This window comes from Pseudophryne corroboree, chromosome 11 (assembly GCF_028390025.1).
Source record: "Pseudophryne corroboree isolate aPseCor3 chromosome 11, aPseCor3.hap2, whole genome shotgun sequence".
Classification (NCBI taxonomy): Eukaryota; Metazoa; Chordata; class Amphibia; order Anura; family Myobatrachidae; genus Pseudophryne; species Pseudophryne corroboree.
The window spans coordinates 69092510-69108433 of record NC_086454.1 but is presented as its reverse complement, the minus strand read 5'-3'; the positions used below and the strand labels follow the sequence as shown (position 1 = coordinate 69108433).

The window sequence follows — 15924 nt, the reverse complement described above, 5'->3', positions numbered from 1 at the left end:
TGGTGTGATAAAAAGGTATCAAGCAAAGGTACTGCTGAGATATGAACTCAGGATCTCCTGTTTACTAGACAGGCACTTTAACCAACTAAGCCACAGCACCACTTGCACTGCCTTACATATAATGACAAATTATATGTCTAAAGTATAATATTTTTTATTATTTTTATATATTTTTTTGAAACTAGTATTTTATTAATTCTTTAAACAGTTGGAAACTTACAGTAAGTTATATAATGCTTTTTTCTCCTTTATTTTGTATATACAAACATTCTTACAATGTTTGTTCAAGTCACTTGTTAATATGCTTTATTGTAATAGATATTATGGCATTCTTATTAATGTAGTCATCCCTGGGAAATTAAAGTCAGTCTATTGTTGGTACTCATACAGTTAAAAAGTAATCGTGAAATGAAAACATGAGATCTCAATGATAGAATTATTGTTAACATTTTATCTGGAAGCTTGCTCAATAAATGGAAAGATTTATTTCTGGAATTGCTTTCCTAACACAATATTGTTTATGTTAAGTAACAAATAATCCATTATTTTCTATTGCTCCCTAAACTCTGATGACTAAATTGTCTATCAATTTATCTTGAGAAACTCACATTGTTACTGACTTTTGTTCAAACATTTCCTCTGACTGGACACCATATTGTTCCTGGAGATTGCTCAGACATGATGATTGGCAATTTCTGGAATTCTTTTCTAGTTACCTTGGCATCAATTTACTTCTACAAAATAACTGATATTAAAAAAGGGGAATATTGCATTTTTTGTGTTTTCTGATTTGGACTGTATCTAGAAATGTGGTACATATTACTGAACATGTGAGAAAGGGTAAAGGCTGCTGAAGCATTCACATGTCTTTTTGTGATGAATTATCAACAAACTATGTTCTGAGTTGATGAAAATAAATGAAAGGCGCTGCTGAGATTTGAACTCAGGATCTCCTGTTTACTAGACAGGCACTTTAACCAACTAAGCCACAGCACCACATGATGCCCTGGAGCTTCACAAAGAAAAATGATATATCTAAGATATGCTATTTGGTAACAATTTTTGATATTCTTATAACTATTGCTTTATCAATTTTTCAAACCGGTGGAAATTTAGAGTATAAATAGAAAGTTGTGTTCTCTCTTTTCATTCATGATTTACAGCACCTTCATTCTTAAAATATCTTGTCAAAGTAATTTTCTAATTTTTTTTAGCACTTTTATTGATTTCTCTGTAAGTAATGCTACATGGGAATAAATGTCAATTAATTTTTGATATTCAGAAAACAAAAACATGTAGTAAAATTAAGAACTCTGTTTTAAAAAGTCAGAATTATGGTTAGCATTCTTTATTGATGCTTTTTCAAGAGAAGTTTAGCTTTTCATCAAGAAGTATTTTCCTAACACAATTTTAAGGATGTTATGGAAATAAATATGCGTTAAATGTCAATGATTCTCTAGCTATGATGACTAAACTGACTCTCAAATTACTGTACCTTGGGAAACTTACTTTTTACAGACATTTTAACACTTTCTGTGTTATTCTCTTTTTAATGTACTCTAAATTAATTTTGCAGTTTACCCAATATGATGAAGGCTATTTTGTAAAAATTCATCTATTTACCTTAACATAGGCATATTTCTACAAATTAACTTATGTTGAAATAGGGTGAAGTTTTGTTGTTTGTCGTCTTCTGACATGGATGGCATCTTTAAACTTTTTTACATTGGTGACCAAATGTGCCAAAGTGAAAGCAGATAAAGGTTTTACACATCTTATTTTGTTATGCATCAACAAAAAACTACATACTGGTGTGATAAAAAGGTATCAAGCAAAGGTACTGCTGAGATATGAACTCAGGATCTCCTGTTTACTAGACAGGCACTTTAACCAACTAAGCCACAGCACCACTTGCACTGCCTTACATATAATGACAAATTATATGTCTAAAGTATAATATTTTTTATTATTTTTATATATTTTTTGAAACTAGTATTTTATTAATTCTTTAAACAGTTGGAAACTTACAGTAAGTTATATAATGCTTTTTTCTCCTTTATTTTGTATATACAGGCCCTACATTCTTACAATGTTTGTTCAAGTCACTTGTTAATATGCTTTATTGTAATAGATATTATGGCGTTCTTATTAATGTAGTCATCCCTGGGAAATTAAAGTCAGTCTATTGTTGGTACTCATACAGTTAAAAAGTAATCGTGAAATGAAAACATGAGATCTCAATGATAGAATTATTGTTAACATTTTATCTGGAAGCTTGCTCGATAAATGGAAAGATTTATTTCTGGAATTGCTTTCCTAACACAATATTGTTTATGTTAAGTAACAAATAATCCATTATTTTCTATTGCTCCCTAAACTCTGATGACTAAATTGTCTATCAATTTATCTTGAGAAACTCACATTGTTACTGACTTTTGTTTAAACATTTCCTCTGACTGGACACCATATTGTTCCTGGAGATTGCTCAGACATGATGATTGGCAATTTCTGGAATTCTTTTCTAGTTACCTTGGCACCAATTTACTTCTACAAAATAACTGATATTTAAAAAAGGGGAATATTGCATTTTTTTGTGTTTTCTGATTTGGACTGTATCTAGAAATGTGGTACATATTACTGAACATGTGAGAAAGGGTAAAGGCTGCTGAAGCATTCACATGTCTTTTTGTGATGAATTATCAACAAACTATGTTCTGAGTTGATGAAAATAAATGAAAGGCGCTGCTGAGATTTGAAGTCAGGATCTCCTGTTTACTAGACAGGCGCTTTAACCAACTAAGCCACAGCACCACATGATGCCCTGGAGCTTCACAAAGAAAAATGATATATCTAAGATATGCTATTTGGTAACAATTTTTGATATTCTTATAACTATTGCTTTATCAATTTTTCAAACCGGTGGAAATTTAGAGTATAAATAGAAAGTTGTGTTCTCTCTTTTCATTCATGATTTACAGCACCTTCATTCTTAAAATATCTTGTCAAAGTAATTTTCTAATTTTTTTTAGCACTTTTATTGATTTCTCTGTAAGTAATGCTACATGGGAATAAATGTCAATTAATTTTTGATATTCAGAAAACAAAAACATGTAGTAAAATTAAGAACTCTGTTTTAAAAAGTCAGAATTATGGTTAGCATTCTTTATTGCTTTATTGATGCTTTTTCAAGAGAAGTTTAGCTTTTCATCAAGAAGTATTTTCCTAACACAATTTTAAGGATGTTATGGAAATAAATATGGGTTAAATGTCAATGATTCTCTAGCTATGATGACTAAACTGACTCTCAAATTACTGTACCTTGGGAAACTTACTTTTTACAGACATTTTAACACTTTCTGTGTTATTCTCTTTTTAATGTACTCTAAATTAATTTTGCAGTTTACCCAATATGATGAAGGCTATTTTGTAAAAATTCATCTATTTACCTTAACATAGGCATATTTCTACAAATTAACTTATGTTGAAATAGGGTGAAGTTTTGTTGTTTGTCGTCTTCTGACATGGATGGCATCTTTAAACTTTTTTACATTGGTGACCAAATGTGCCAAAGTGAAAGCAGATAAAGGTTTTACACATCTTATTTTGTTATGCATCAACAAAAAACTACATACTGGTGTGATAAAAAGGTATCAAGCAAAGGTACTGCTGAGATATGAACTCAGGATCTCCTGTTTACTAGACAGGCACTTTAACCAACTAAGCCACAGCACCACTTGCACTGCCTTACATATAATGACAAATTATATGTCTAAAGTATAATATTTTTTATTATTTTTATATATTTTTTGAAACTAGTATTTTATTAATTCTTTAAACAGTTGGAAACTTACAGTAAGTTATATAATGCTTTTTTCTCCTTTATTTTGTATATACAGGCCTTACATTCTTACAATGTTTGTTCAAGTCACTTGTTAATATGCTTTATTGTAATAGATATTATGGCGTTCTTATTAATGTAGTCATCCCTGGGAAATTAAAGTCAGTCTATTGTTGGTACTCATACAGTTAAAAAGTAATCGTGAAATGAAAACATGAGATCTCAATGATAGAATTATTGTTAACATTTTATCTGGAAGCTTGCTCAATAAATGGAAAGATTTATTTCTGGAATTGCTTTCCTAACACAATATTGTTTATGTTAAGTAACAAATAATCCATTATTTTCTATTGCTCCCTAAACTCTGATGACTAAATTGTCTATCAATTTATCTCAAGAAACTCACATTGTTACTGACTTTTGTTTAAACATTTCCTCTGACTGGACACCATATTGTTCCTGGAGATTGCTCAGACATGATGATTGGCAATTTCTGGAATTCTTTTCTAGTTACCTTGGCATCAATTTACTTCTACAAAATAACTGATATTAAAAAAGGGGAATATTGCATTTTTTGTGTTTTCTGATTTGGACTGTATCTAGAAATGTGGTACATATTACTGAACATGTGAGAAAGGGTAAAGGCTGCTGAAGCATTCACATGTCTTTTTGTGATGAATTATCAACAAACTATGTTCTGAGTTGATGAAAATAAATGAAAAGCGCTGCTGAGATTTGAAGTCAGGATCTCCTGTTTACTAGACAGGCGCTTTAACCAACTAAGCCACAGCACCACATGATGCCCCGGAGCTTCACAAAGAAATATGATATATCTAAGATATGCTATTTGGTAACAATTTTTGATATTCTTATAACTATTGCTTTATCAATTTTTCAAACCGGTGGAAATTTAGAGTATAAATAGAAAGTTGTGTTCTCTCTTTTCATTCATGATTTACAGCACCTTCATTCTTAAAATATCTTGTCAAAGTAATTTTCTACATTTTTTTAGCACTTTTATTGATTTCTCTGTAAGTAATGCTACATGGGAATAAATGTCAATTAATTTTTGATATTCAGAAAACAAAAACATGTAGTAAAATTAAGAACTCTGTTTTAAAAAGTCAGAATTATGGTTAGCATTCTTTATTGCTTTATTGATGCTTTTTCAAGAGAAGTTTAGCTTTTCATCAAGAAGTATTTTCCTAACACAATTTTAAGGATGTTATGGAAATAAATATGGGTTAAATGTCAATGATTCTCTAGCTATGATGACTAAACTGACTCTCAAATTACTGTACCTTGGGAAACTTACTTTTTTACAGACATTTTAACACTTTCTGTGTTATTCTCTTTTTAATGTACTCTAAATTAATTTTGCAGTTTACCCAATATGATGAAGGCTATTTTGTAAAAATTCATCTATTTACCTTAACATAGGCATATTTCTACAAATTAACTTATGTTGAAATAGGGTGAAGTTTTGTTGTTTGTCGTCTTCTGACATGGATGGCATCTTTAAACTTTTTTACATTGGTGACCAAATGTGCCAAAGTGAAAGCAGATAAAGGTTTTACACATCTTATTTTGTTATGCATCAACAAAAAACTACATACTGGTGTGATAAAAAGGTATCAAGCAAAGGTACTGCTGAGATATGAACTCAGGATCTCCTGTTTACTAGACAGGCACTTTAACCAACTAAGCCACAGCACCACTTGCACTGCCTTACATATAATGACAAATTATATGTCTAAAGTATAATATTTTTTATTATTTTTATATATTTTTTGAAACTAGTATTTTATTAATTCTTTAAACAGTTGGAAACTTACAGTAAGTTATATAATGCTTTTTTCTCCTTTATTTTGTATATACAGGCCCTACATTCTTACAATGTTTGTTCAAGTCACTTGTTAATATGCTTTATTGTAATAGATATTATGGCGTTCTTATTAATGTAGTCATCCCTGGGAAATTAAAGTCAGTCTATTGTTGGTACTCATACAGTTAAAAAGTAATCGTGAAATGAAAACATGAGATCTCAATGATAGAATTATTGTTAACATTTTATCTGGAAGCTTGCTCAATAAATGGAAAGATTTATTTCTGGAATTGCTTTCCTAACACAATATTGTTTATGTTAAGTAACAAATAATCCATTATTTTCTATTGCTCCCTAAACTCTGATGACTAAATTGTCTATCAATTTATCTTGAGAAACTCACATTGTTACTGACTTTTGTTCAAACATTTCCTCTGACTGGACACCATATTGTTCCTGGAGATTGCTCAGACATGATGATTGGCAATTTCTGGAATTCTTTTCTAGTTACCTTGGCATCAATTTACTTCTACAAAATAACTGATATTAAAAAAGGGGAATATTGCATTTTTTTGTGTTTTCTGATTTGGACTGTATCTAGAAATGTGGTACATATTACTGAACATGTGAGAAAGGGTAAAGGCTGCTGAAGCATTCACATGTCTTTTTGTGATGAATTATCAACAAACTATGTTCTGAGTTGATGAAAATAAATGAAAGGCGCTGCTGAGATTTGAACTCAGGATCTCCTGTTTACTAGACAGGCGCTTTAACCAACTAAGCCACAGCACCACATGATGCCCTGGAGCTTCCCAAAGAAAAATGATATATCTAAGATATGCTATTTGGTAACAATTTTTGATATTCTTATAACTATTGCTTTATCAATTTTTCAAACCGGTGGAAATTTAGAGTATAAATAGAAAGTTGTGTTCTCTCTTTTCATTCATGATTTACAGCACCTTCATTCTTAAAATATCTTGTCAAAGTAATTTTCTAAATTTTTTTAGCACTTTTATTGATTTCTCTGTAAGTAATGCTACATGGGAATAAATGTCAATTAATTTTTGATATTCAGAAAACAAAAACATGTAGTAAAATTAAGAACTCTGTTTTAAAAAGTCAGAATTATGGTTAGCATTCTTTATTGATGCTTTTTCAAGAGAAGTTTAGCTTTTCATCAAGAAGTATTTTCCTAACACAATTTTAAGGATGTTATGGAAATAAATATGGGTTAAATGTCAATGATTCTCTAGCTATGATGACTAAACTGACTCTCAAATTACTGTACCTTGGGAAACTTACTTTTTACAGACATTTTAACACTTTCTGTGTTATTCTCTTTTTAATGTACTCTAAATTAATTTTGCAGTTTACCCAATATGATGAAGGCTATTTTGTAAAAATTCATCTATTTACCTTAACATAGGCATATTTCTACAAATTAACTTATGTTGAAATAGGGTGAAGTTTTGTTGTTTGTCGTCTTCTGACATGGATGGCATCTTTAAACTTTTTTACATTGGTGACCAAATGTGCCAAAGTGAAAGCAGATAAAGGTTTTACACATCTTATTTTGTTATGCATCAACAAAAAACTACATACTGGTGTGATAAAAAGGTATCAAGCAAAGGTACTGCTGAGATATGAACTCATGATCTCCTGTTTACTAGACAGGCACTTTAACCAACTAAGCCACAGCACCACTTGCACTGCCTTACATATAATGACAAATTATATGTCTAAAGTATAATATTTTTTATTATTTTTATATATTTTTTTGAAACTAGTATTTTATTAATTCTTTAAACAGTTGGAAACTTACAGTAAGTTATATAATGCTTTTTTCTCATTTATTTTGTATATACAGGCCCTACATTCTTACAATGTTTGTTCAAGTCACTTGTTAATATGCTTTATTGTAATAGATATTATGGCGTTCTTATTAATGTAGTCATCCCTGGGAAATTAAAGTCAGTCTATTGTTGGTACTCATACAGTTAAAAAGTAATCGTGAAATGAAAACATGAGATCTCAATGATAGAATTATTGTTAACATTTTATCTGGAAGCTTGCTCGATAAATGGAAAGATTTATTTCTGGAATTGCTTTCCTAACACAATATTGTTTATGTTAAGTAACAAATAATCCATTATTTTCTATTGCTCCCTAAACTCTGATGACTAAATTGTCTATCAATTTATCTTGAGAAACTCACATTGTTACTGACTTTTGTTTAAACATTTCCTCTGACTGGACACCATATTGTTCCTGGAGATTGCTCAGACATGATGATTGGCAATTTCTGGAATTCTTTTCTAGTTACCTTGGCACCAATTTACTTCTACAAAATAACTGATATTAAAAAAGGGGAATATTGCATTTTTTTGTGTTTTCTGATTTGGACTGTATCTAGAAATGTGGTACATATTACTGAACACGTGAGAAAGGGTAAAGGCTGCTGAAGCATTCACATGTCTTTTTGTGATGAATTATCAACAAACTATGTTCTGAGTTGATGAAAATAAATGAAAAGCGCTGCTGAGATTTGAAGTCAGGATCTCCTGTTTACTAGACAGGCGCTTTAACCAACTAAGCCACAGCACCACATGATGCCCTGGAGCTTCACAAAGAAAAATGATATATCTAAGATATGCTATTTGGTAACAATTTTTGATATTCTTATAACTATTGCTTTATCAATTTTTCAAACCGGTGGAAATTTAGAGTATAAATAGAAAGTTGTGTTCTCTCTTTTCATTCATGATTTACAGCACCTTCATTCTTAAAATATCTTGTCAAAGTAATTTTCTACATTTTTTAGCACTTTTATTGATTTCTCTGTAAGTAATGCTACATGGGAATAAATGTCAATTAATTTTTGATATTCAGAAAACAAAAACATGTAGTAAAATTAAGAACTCTGTTTTAAAAAGTCAGAATTATGGTTAGCATTCTTTATTGCTTTATTGATGCTTTTTCAAGAGAAGTTTAGCTTTTCATCAAGAAGTATTTTCCTAACACAATTTTAAGGATGTTATGGAAATAAATATGGGTTAAATGTCAATGATTCTCTAGCTATGATGACTAAACTGACTCTCAAATTACTGTACCTTGGGAAACTTACTTTTTTACAGACATTTTAACACTTTCTGTGTTATTCTCTTTTTAATGTACTCTAAATTAATTTTGCAGTTTACCCAATATGATGAAGGCTATTTTGTAAAAATTCATCTATTTACCTTAACATAGGCATATTTCTACAAATTAACTTATGTTGAAATAGGGTGAAGTTTTGTTGTTTGTCGTCTTCTGACATGGATGGCATCTTTAAACTTTTTTACATTGGTGACCAAATGTGCCAAAGTGAAAGCAGATAAAGGTTTTACACATCTTATTTTGTTATGCATCAACAAAAAACTACATACTGGTGTGATAAAAAGGTATCAAGCAAAGGTACTGCTGAGATATGAACTCAGGATCTCCTGTTTACTAGACAGGCACTTTAACCAACTAAGCCACAGCACCACTTGCACTGCCTTACATATAATGACAAATTATATGTCTAAAGTATAATATTTTTTATTATTTTTATATATTTTTTGAAACTAGTATTTTATTAATTCTTTAAACAGTTGGAAACTTACAGTAAGTTATATAATGCTTTTTTCTCCTTTATTTTGTATATACAGGCCTTACATTCTTACAATGTTTGTTCAAGTCACTTGTTAATATGCTTTATTGTAATAGATATTATGGCGTTCTTATTAATGTAGTCATCCCTGGGAAATTAAAGTCAGTCTATTGTTGGTACTCATACAGTTAAAAAGTAATCGTGAAATGAAAACATGAGATCTCAATGATAGAATTATTGTTAACATTTTATCTGGAAGCTTGCTCAATAAATGGAAAGATTTATTTCTGGAATTGCTTTCCTAACACAATATTGTTTATGTTAAGTAACAAATAATCCATTATTTTCTATTGCTCCCTAAACTCTGATGACTAAATTGTCTATCAATTTATCTCAAGAAACTCACATTGTTACTGACTTTTGTTTAAACATTTCCTCTGACTGGACACCATATTGTTCCTGGAGATTGCTCAGACATGATGATTGGCAATTTCTGGAATTCTTTTCTAGTTACCTTGGCATCAATTTACTTCTACAAAATAACTGATATTAAAAAAGGGGAATATTGCATTTTTTGTGTTTTCTGATTTGGACTGTATCTAGAAATGTGGTACATATTACTGAACATGTGAGAAAGGGTAAAGGCTGCTGAAGCATTCACATGTCTTTTTGTGATGAATTATCAACAAACTATGTTCTGAGTTGATGAAAATAAATGAAAAGCGCTGCTGAGATTTGAAGTCAGGATCTCCTGTTTACTAGACAGGCGCTTTAACCAACTAAGCCACAGCACCACATGATGCCCTGGAGCTTCACAAAGAAATATGATATATCTAAGATATGCTATTTGGTAACAATTTTTGATATTCTTATAACTATTGCTTTATCAATTTTTCAAACCGGTGGAAATTTAGAGTATAAATAGAAAGTTGTGTTCTCTCTTTTCATTCATGATTTACAGCACCTTCATTCTTAAAATATCTTGTCAAAGTAATTTTCTACATTTTTTTAGCACTTTTATTGATTTCTCTGTAAGTAATGCTACATGGGAATAAATGTCAATTAATTTTTGATATTCAGAAAACAAAAACATGTAGTAAAATTAAGAACTCTGTTTTAAAAAGTCAGAATTATGGTTAGCATTCTTTATTGCTTTATTGATGCTTTTTCAAGAGAAGTTTAGCTTTTCATCAAGAAGTATTTTCCTAACACAATTTTAAGGATGTTATGGAAATAAATATGGGTTAAATGTCAATGATTCTCTAGCTATGATGACTAAACTGACTCTCAAATTACTGTACCTTGGGAAACTTACTTTTTTACAGACATTTTAACACTTTCTGTGTTATTCTCTTTTTAATGTACTCTAAATTAATTTTGCAGTTTACCCAATATGATGAAGGCTATTTTGTAAAAATTCATCTATTTACCTTAACATAGGCATATTTCTACAAATTAACTTATGTTGAAATAGGGTGAAGTTTTGTTGTTTGTCGTCTTCTGACATGGATGGCATCTTTAAACTTTTTTACATTGGTGACCAAATGTGCCAAAGTGAAAGCAGATAAAGGTTTTACACATCTTATTTTGTTATGCATCAACAAAAAACTACATACTGGTGTGATAAAAAGGTATCAAGCAAAGGTACTGCTGAGATATGAACTCAGGATCTCCTGTTTACTAGACAGGCACTTTAACCAACTAAGCCACAGCACCACTTGCACTGCCTTACATATAATGACAAATTATATGTCTAAAGTATAATATTTTTTATTATTTTTATATATTTTTTGAAACTAGTATTTTATTAATTCTTTAAACAGTTGGAAACTTACAGTAAGTTATATAATGCTTTTTTCTCCTTTATTTTGTATATACAGGCCCTACATTCTTACAATGTTTGTTCAAGTCACTTGTTAATATGCTTTATTGTAATAGATATTATGGCGTTCTTATTAATGTAGTCATCCCTGGGAAATTAAAGTCAGTCTATTGTTGGTACTCATACAGTTAAAAAGTAATCGTGAAATGAAAACATGAGATCTCAATGATAGAATTATTGTTAACATTTTATCTGGAAGCTTGCTCGATAAATGGAAAGATTTATTTCTGGAATTGCTTTCCTAACACAATATTGTTTATGTTAAGTAACAAATAATCCATTATTTTCTATTGCTCCCTAAACTCTGATGACTAAATTGTCTATCAATTTATCTTGAGAAACTCACATTGTTACTGACTTTTGTTTAAACATTTCCTGTGACTGGACACCATATTGTTCCTGGAGATTGCTCAGACATGATGATTGGCAATTTCTGGAATTCTTTTCTAGTTACCTTGGCATCAATTTACTTCTACAAAATAACTGATATTTAAAAAGGGGAATATTGCATTTTTTGGTGTTTTCTGATTTGGACTGTATCTAGAAATGTGGTACATATTACTGAACATGTGAGAAAGGGTAAAGGCTGCTGAAGCATTCACATGTCTTTTTGTGATGAATTATCAACAAACTATGTTCTGAGTTGATGAAAATAAATGAAAGGCGCTGCTGAAATTTGAACTCAGGATCTCCTGTTTACTAGACAGGCGCTTTAACCAACTAAGCCACAGCACCACATGATGCCCTGGAGCTTCACGAAGAAAAATGATATATCTAAGATATGCTATTTGGTAACAATTTTTGATATTCTTATAACTATTGCTTTATCAATTTTTCAAACCGGTGGAAATTTAGAGTATAAATAGAAAGTTGTGTTCTCTCTTTTCATTCATGATTTACAGCACCTTCATTCTTAAAATATCTTGTCAAAGTAATTTTCTAATTTTTTTTAGCACTTTTATTGATTTCTCTGTAAGTAATGCTACATGGGAATAAATGTCAATTAATTTTTGATATTCAGAAAACAAAAACATGTAGTAAAATTAAGAACTCTGTTTTAAAAAGTCAGAATTATGGTTAGCATTTTTTATTGATGCTTTTTCAAGAGAAGTTTAGCTTTTCATCAAGAAGTATTTTCCTAACACAATTTTAAGGATGTTATGGAAATAAATATGGGTTAAATGTCAATGATTCTCTAGCTATGATGACTAAACTGACTCTCAAATTACTGTACCTTGGGAAACTTACTTTTTTACAGACATTTTAACACTTTCTGTGTTATTCTCTTTTTAATGTACTCTAAATTAATTTTGCAGTTTACCCAATATGATGAAGGCTATTTTGTAAAAATTCATCTATTTACCTTAACATAGGCATATTTCTACAAATTAACTTATGTTGAAATAGGGTGAAGTTTTGTTGTTTGTCGTCTTCTGACATGGATGGCATCTTTAAACTTTTTTACATTGGTGACCAAATGTGCCAAAGTGAAAGCAGATAAAGGTTTTACACATCTTATTTTGTTATGCATCAACAAAAAACTACATACTGGTGTGATAAAAAGGTATCAAGCAAAGGTACTGCTGAGATATGAACTCAGGATCTCCTGTTTACTAGACAGGCACTTTAACCAACTAAGCCACAGCACCACTTGCACTGCCTTACATATAATGACAAATTATATGTCTAAAGTATAATATTTTTTATTATTTTTATATATTTTTTGAAACTAGTATTTTATTAATTCTTTAAACAGTTGGAAACTTACAGTAAGTTATATAATGCTTTTTTCTCCTTTATTTTGTATATACAGGCCTTACATTCTTACAATGTTTGTTCAAGTCACTTGTTAATATGCTTTATTGTAATAGATATTATGGCGTTCTTATTAATGTAGTCATCCCTGGGAAATTAAAGTCAGTCTATTGTTGGTACTCATACAGTTAAAAAGTAATCGTGAAATGAAAACATGAGATCTCAATGATAGAATTATTGTTAACATTTTATCTGGAAGCTTGCTCAATAAATGGAAAGATTTATTTCTGGAATTGCTTTCCTAACACAATATTGTTTATGTTAAGTAACAAATAATCCATTATTTTCTATTGCTCCCTAAACTCTGATGACTAAATTGTCTATCAATTTATCTCAAGAAACTCACATTGTTACTGACTTTTGTTTAAACATTTCCTCTGACTGGACACCATATTGTTCCTGGAGATTGCTCAGACATGATGATTGGCAATTTCTGGAATTCTTTTCTAGTTACCTTGGCATCAATTTACTTCTACAAAATAACTGATATTAAAAAAGGGGAATATTGCATTTTTTGTGTTTTCTGATTTGGACTGTATCTAGAAATGTGGTACATATTACTGAACATGTGAGAAAGGGTAAAGGCTGCTGAAGCATTCACATGTCTTTTTGTGATGAATTATCAACAAACTATGTTCTGAGTTGATGAAAATAAATGAAAAGCGCTGCTGAGATTTGAAGTCAGGATCTCCTGTTTACTAGACAGGCGCTTTAACCAACTAAGCCACAGCACCACATGATGCCCTGGAGCTTCACAAAGAAAAATGATATATCTAAGATATGCTATTTGGTAACAATTTTTGATATTCTTATAACTATTGCTTTATCAATTTTTCAAACCGGTGGAAATTTAGAGTATAAATAGAAAGTTGTGTTCTCTCTTTTCATTCATGATTTACAGCACCTTCATTCTTAAAATATCTTGTCAAAGTAATTTTCTAATTTTTTTTAGCACTTTTATTGATTTCTCTGTAAGTAATGCTACATGGGAATAAATGTCAATTAATTTTTGATATTCAGAAAACAAAAACATGTAGTAAAATTAAGAACTCTGTTTTAAAAAGTCAGAATTATGGTTAGCATTCTTTATTGCTTTATTGATGCTTTTTCAAGAGAAGTTTAGCTTTTCATCAAGAAGTATTTTCCTAACACAATTTTAAGGATGTTATGGAAATAAATATGGGTTAAATGTCAATGATTCTCTAGCTATGATGACTAAACTGACTCTCAAATTACTGTACCTTGGGAAACTTACTTTTTTACAGACATTTTAACACTTTCTGTGTTATTCTCTTTTTAATGTACTCTAAATTAATTTTGCAGTTTACCCAATATGATGAAGGCTATTTTGTAAAAATTCATCTATTTACCTTAACATAGGCATATTTCTACAAATTAACTTATGTTGAAATAGGGTGAAGTTTTGTTGTTTGTCGTCTTCTGACATGGATGGCATCTTTAAACTTTTTTACATTGGTGACCAAAAGTGCCAAAGTGAAAGCAGATAAAGGTTTTACACATCTTATTTTGTTATGCATCAACAAAAAACTACATACTGGTGTGATAAAAAGGTATCAAGCAAAGGTACTGCTGAGATATGAACTCAGGATCTCCTGTTTACTAGACAGGCACTTTAACCAACTAAGCCACAGCACCACTTGCACTGCCTTACATATAATGACAAATTATATGTCTAAAGTATAATATTTTTTATTATTTTTATATATTTTTTGAAACTAGTATTTTATTAATTCTTTAAACAGTTGGAAACTTACAGTAAGTTATATAATGCTTTTTTCTCCTTTATTTTGTATATACAGGCCTTACATTCTTACAATGTTTGTTCAAGTCACTTGTTAATATGCTTTATTGTAATAGATATTATGGCGTTCTTATTAATGTAGTCATCCCTGGGAAATTAAAGTCAGTCTATTGTTGGTACTCATACAGTTAAAAAGTAATCGTGAAATGAAAACATGAGATCTCAATGATAGAATTATTGTTAACATTTTATCTGGAAGCTTGCTCAATAAATGGAAAGATTTATTTCTGGAATTGCTTTCCTAACACAATATTGTTTATGTTAAGTAACAAATAATCCATTATTTTCTATTGCTCCCTAAACTCTGATGACTAAATTGTCTATCAATTTATCTCAAGAAACTCACATTGTTACTGACTTTTGTTTAAACATTTCCTCTGACTGGACACCATATTGTTCCTGGAGATTGCTCAGACATGATGATTGGCAATTTCTGGAATTCTTTTCTAGTTACCTTGGCATCAATTTACTTCTACAAAATAACTGATATTAAAAAAGGGGAATATTGCATTTTTTGTGTTTTCTGATTTGGACTGTATCTAGAAATGTGGTACATATTACTGAACATGTGAGAAAGGGTAAAGGCTGCTGAAGCATTCACATGTCTTTTTGTGATGAATTATCAACAAACTATGTTCTGAGTTGATGAAAATAAATGAAAAGCGCTGCTGAGATTTGAACTCAGGATCTCCTGTTTACTAGACAGGCGCTTTAACCAACTAAGCCACAGCACCACATGATGCCCTGGAGCTTCACAAAGAAAAATGATATATCTAAGATATGCTATTTGGTAACAATTTTTGATATTCTTATAACTATTGCTTTATCAATTTTTCAAACCGGTGGAAATTTAGAGTATAAATAGAAAGTTGTGTTCTCTCTTTTCATTCATGATTTACAGCACCTTCATTCTTAAAATATCTTGTCAAAGTAATTTTCTAATTTTTTTTAGCACTTTTATTGATTTCTCTGTAAGTAATGCTACATGGCAATAAATGTCAATTAATTTTTGATATTCAGAAAACAAAAACATGTAGTAAAATTAAGAACTCTGTTTTAAAAAGTCAGAATTATGGTTAGCATTCTTTATTGATGCTTTTTCAAGAGA

General features: G+C 30.2%; 18 non-coding genes across 18 annotated transcripts; all 18 read right to left on the bottom strand.

The window, feature by feature from the left end:
* Window positions 1-26: 26 nt before the first annotated feature.
* TRNAT-AGU (transfer RNA threonine (anticodon AGU)) lies at window positions 27-100 on the bottom strand. Its single transcript has one exon. It is a non-coding gene; the product is annotated as a tRNA-Thr (tRNA).
* Window positions 101-922: 822 nt separating this feature from the next.
* Window positions 923-996, bottom strand: TRNAT-AGU (transfer RNA threonine (anticodon AGU)). Its single transcript has one exon. It is a non-coding gene; the product is annotated as a tRNA-Thr (tRNA).
* Window positions 997-1835: 839 nt separating this feature from the next.
* TRNAT-AGU (transfer RNA threonine (anticodon AGU)) lies at window positions 1836-1909 on the bottom strand. Its single transcript has one exon. It is a non-coding gene; the product is annotated as a tRNA-Thr (tRNA).
* An 828-nt stretch (window positions 1910-2737) lies between these two features.
* On the bottom strand, window positions 2738-2811 carry TRNAT-AGU (transfer RNA threonine (anticodon AGU)). Its single transcript has one exon. It is a non-coding gene; the product is annotated as a tRNA-Thr (tRNA).
* Window positions 2812-3658: 847 nt separating this feature from the next.
* On the bottom strand, window positions 3659-3732 carry TRNAT-AGU (transfer RNA threonine (anticodon AGU)). Its single transcript has one exon. It is a non-coding gene; the product is annotated as a tRNA-Thr (tRNA).
* An 826-nt stretch (window positions 3733-4558) lies between these two features.
* TRNAT-AGU (transfer RNA threonine (anticodon AGU)) lies at window positions 4559-4632 on the bottom strand. The gene has a single exon. It is a non-coding gene; the product is annotated as a tRNA-Thr (tRNA).
* An 848-nt stretch (window positions 4633-5480) lies between these two features.
* Window positions 5481-5554, bottom strand: TRNAT-AGU (transfer RNA threonine (anticodon AGU)). The gene has a single exon. It is a non-coding gene; the product is annotated as a tRNA-Thr (tRNA).
* Window positions 5555-6381: 827 nt separating this feature from the next.
* TRNAT-AGU (transfer RNA threonine (anticodon AGU)) lies at window positions 6382-6455 on the bottom strand. Its single transcript has one exon. It is a non-coding gene; the product is annotated as a tRNA-Thr (tRNA).
* Window positions 6456-7294: 839 nt separating this feature from the next.
* TRNAT-AGU (transfer RNA threonine (anticodon AGU)) lies at window positions 7295-7368 on the bottom strand. The gene has a single exon. It is a non-coding gene; the product is annotated as a tRNA-Thr (tRNA).
* An 828-nt stretch (window positions 7369-8196) lies between these two features.
* On the bottom strand, window positions 8197-8270 carry TRNAT-AGU (transfer RNA threonine (anticodon AGU)). Its single transcript has one exon. It is a non-coding gene; the product is annotated as a tRNA-Thr (tRNA).
* Window positions 8271-9117: 847 nt separating this feature from the next.
* Window positions 9118-9191, bottom strand: TRNAT-AGU (transfer RNA threonine (anticodon AGU)). Its single transcript has one exon. It is a non-coding gene; the product is annotated as a tRNA-Thr (tRNA).
* Window positions 9192-10017: 826 nt separating this feature from the next.
* TRNAT-AGU (transfer RNA threonine (anticodon AGU)) lies at window positions 10018-10091 on the bottom strand. Its single transcript has one exon. It is a non-coding gene; the product is annotated as a tRNA-Thr (tRNA).
* An 848-nt stretch (window positions 10092-10939) lies between these two features.
* TRNAT-AGU (transfer RNA threonine (anticodon AGU)) lies at window positions 10940-11013 on the bottom strand. Its single transcript has one exon. It is a non-coding gene; the product is annotated as a tRNA-Thr (tRNA).
* Window positions 11014-11840: 827 nt separating this feature from the next.
* Window positions 11841-11914, bottom strand: TRNAT-AGU (transfer RNA threonine (anticodon AGU)). The gene has a single exon. It is a non-coding gene; the product is annotated as a tRNA-Thr (tRNA).
* An 840-nt stretch (window positions 11915-12754) lies between these two features.
* On the bottom strand, window positions 12755-12828 carry TRNAT-AGU (transfer RNA threonine (anticodon AGU)). Its single transcript has one exon. It is a non-coding gene; the product is annotated as a tRNA-Thr (tRNA).
* Window positions 12829-13654: 826 nt separating this feature from the next.
* Window positions 13655-13728, bottom strand: TRNAT-AGU (transfer RNA threonine (anticodon AGU)). The gene has a single exon. It is a non-coding gene; the product is annotated as a tRNA-Thr (tRNA).
* An 848-nt stretch (window positions 13729-14576) lies between these two features.
* Window positions 14577-14650, bottom strand: TRNAT-AGU (transfer RNA threonine (anticodon AGU)). The gene has a single exon. It is a non-coding gene; the product is annotated as a tRNA-Thr (tRNA).
* Window positions 14651-15476: 826 nt separating this feature from the next.
* On the bottom strand, window positions 15477-15550 carry TRNAT-AGU (transfer RNA threonine (anticodon AGU)). Its single transcript has one exon. It is a non-coding gene; the product is annotated as a tRNA-Thr (tRNA).
* Between the last annotated feature and the right edge of the window lie 374 nt (window positions 15551-15924).